The sequence below is a fragment of the Monodelphis domestica genome, chromosome 2 (genome assembly GCF_027887165.1).
Source record: "Monodelphis domestica isolate mMonDom1 chromosome 2, mMonDom1.pri, whole genome shotgun sequence".
NCBI lineage: Eukaryota > Metazoa > Chordata > Mammalia > Didelphimorphia > Didelphidae > Monodelphis > Monodelphis domestica.
The window spans coordinates 532,914,181-532,917,204 of record NC_077228.1 but is presented as its reverse complement, the minus strand read 5'-3'; positions in this window follow the sequence as shown (position 1 = coordinate 532,917,204).

Here is a 3,024-nt window from a genome sequence, read left to right as displayed (position 1 = left end):
GCATTCTGGGAAATGGAGTCCGGCAGCCGTACGGCTCGCGCTGCGCACGCGCGCTGGCGCAAGGACTCCGTCTCCAAGGCCTTCCCCTCCCTAGAGGGGATATGTATCTGCACAGTGAGGAGACAGGGTTTTTCCTCAGCTGGGCCACTAGGTGGCTCAGTGGGGAGCGATCCATCCCGGAATCCAGAGCTGATTTCAAGTCCAATCGCATACTTTTACAGTAAGACTGTATGACCTTGAGCAAATCATTGGACCTCAGCCTGGCTTTGTTTACTTCTCGGTAAAATGGGGATAACCATAAGCACTTGGGAGAATCGAACGTGATGAATATTATTAGTAAATGCCTGTCATGGTTTGTTATTATATTATCAGGGACTCTTGAGGATTTCCTCTGCTGGAGCAGATTTTGGCTCTAAACAACTCCAGTCCATGTTCCCTGGGCCTCCTGCTGGCCAGCTCTGGGCCCTGGGTCGCAGGCCCTTTTCTGGCCCCTTTCCCCCCTGCCTCAGTTTCCCCTCATGTCTGCCAAGGATTTCTGCCTTGGTTGTGAGGGAGGAGGGCATTACTGTTTTCTCCTACACCTTCCAGCTGGGAGAGGATGGACTTTAGGAGGAGGACCAGTGCTGTCCCCTACCCCAAAGAACCTCCAAGCCCTACTAGATAAAGTCCATTGGAATAGAGGGAGTCCTTGAGCTGGGCCCAGCTCCACCATGCCCTGGCCATGGGCTCTTCTGGTCCGGCTCCACCATGCACTGGCTGAAAGCCCTTGGGCAAGGCTCCATCATGAACCAGCCATGGACTCTCTGGTAGGGCTTTACCATGAACCAGCAGCTATGGGCCCTTGGGTAAGGCTCCACCACTGAGCAGCCTTAGGCTCTTACATTCCTTGGGTAAGGCTCCACCATGAACTAGTCATAGGCCCTCCTAAGGAAAGGAGACCAGTGTAAAAATTAAATTATGTCTCTAATAATAAAAATATTATAGTTTGGGAGGTTTATTAAGGATCATTAGAAATCAAGGAACAAAGAGGATATAAAATAAAAACCACGTGCCCATGGCTGATTAGCCCATTTAAAATCCCCGCACTTAGCTTACCACCACACTTGCTGCATCATGCAAGAAGAGAGCACATGGGAGGCATTACTGCCAATTAAATACCAATAACATGATCTAGCCAATATGGAGAAGCAGAAAAGATTATAGGGAATTCTGGGAAATACCAAGGACTTCTGGGGAATGAAGTCTAAGGTTCAAAATCTCCATTTATACACCAGTCATGGGCCCTTGGGTCAGGCTCCAAAATGCCACGGGCCCTCCTCAGGTAAGGATCCACCATGGAGCAGCAATGGACCCTCAGGTAAGGCTTACCAGGCACTAGCAATGGGCCCTCAGGTAAGGCCCCACAATAGATCAGCCATGGGGCCTCCTTGGGTAAGGGTCCAAAATGAACATGCCATGGGCCCTCCTGGGGAAGACTTCAGCATGGACAACCAATGGGCCTTCCTTTGATAAGGCTCCACTGTGGACCAATCATGTACCTTCAGGTAAGACTTCACCATGGATCAGAGATGGGCTCTCTTCTACCTTGGAACAACCATATGCCTCTACCATGGACTAGGCATGGACCCTCCTCTGGTTAGGCTCCACCATGGACCAGCCATGGGCACTCAGGAAAGACTCCACCATGGACCAGCCATGGGCACTCAGGTACCACCTTGAACTAGCTATGGAACCTTAGGTTAGGATCATGTATGACCTTGGGTAAGGCTCTACCATGGACCATCCATGGATCTGCCTTGGGTAATGATCCACCTTGGACCAGCCATGGGAACTCCTCAGGGAAGGTTCCACCAGAACCAGGAATAGGCCCTCTGGTAAGAATCTACCATGGCCCAGCCACAGGCTCTCCTGCTGTAGAGTTTCAACATTACCTGGCATGGGGTCTCCTTGGGTGAGGCTCCCACATGGACTGGTTATAGGTCCTCCTTGTATAAGGTTACACCATGGACCATCAATGGATCCTCCTTGGGTAATGATCCACCTTGGACCAGCCATGCGAACTCTTCAGGGAAGGTTCCACCAGAACCAGGAATGGGCCCTCTGGTAAGAATCTACCATGGCCCAGCCACAGGCTCTCCTGCTGTAGAGTTTCAACATTACCTGGCATGGGGTCTCCTTGGGTGAGGCTCCCACATGGACAAGTTATGAGTCCTCCTTGTATAAGGCTACACCATGGACCAGGCATTGGCCCTTTTTGGATAAGGAACCATCATTGCCCAGCCATGGACCCTCCTGGGTAAGACTCCATTGTTCCTAGGCAAGGGTTCCCCTTGAGTGAGCCTTCACTAGCCATGAGCCTTCAGGGAAGGGTCTACCATGGACAAGCCATGAGCCCTCAGGGAAGACTCCACCATGGGCAAGCCATGGACCCTCAGGTCAGGCTCTACTATAAACTAGTTGTGGGTCTTCTTTGGATAAGGCTCTACCATTGTCCAGCCATACACCAGCTTCTAGTAAGGATCCACCATGGACCAGGCATGGGCCCTCCTGGGTCATGGATTTACTATGTCCAGCTGTTGACCCTCCTCAAGTAAGGCTTCACTATGAACCAGCCGTGGGCCTTGGGGTAAATGATTTCCCTTTGGTGGGCCTCCACAGAGTGAGAAGTTTGCTTCAGTTGTCCCTTGAACACCTGGTCACTGTCTGGATTCCTTGGAATCTGATGATTCCTTAAGCTTCTCAACCTTGCCCCTACTGCACTGGGCAGCAGGTGGCACTGTGGACACAGCATAGAGAAAATAGAAGCACTCCAGCCTGGCTGGAGATAGGAATGGAGTCAAGGCAGAAGGGAGGGCCTGGCAATGGCCTGAGGGAGGCCTCAGCCCACATCCCTCTCAGCTCAGCATCCTGAGAGTGGCTGAACTGTTCCTGTTCTTCTACTCCGTGCATTTCTCTTGTATACCTGGTACCCTATTGTGTCTCCCATTGGAATGGGTGCATTGTGAGGTCAGGGAGCATGTTTTG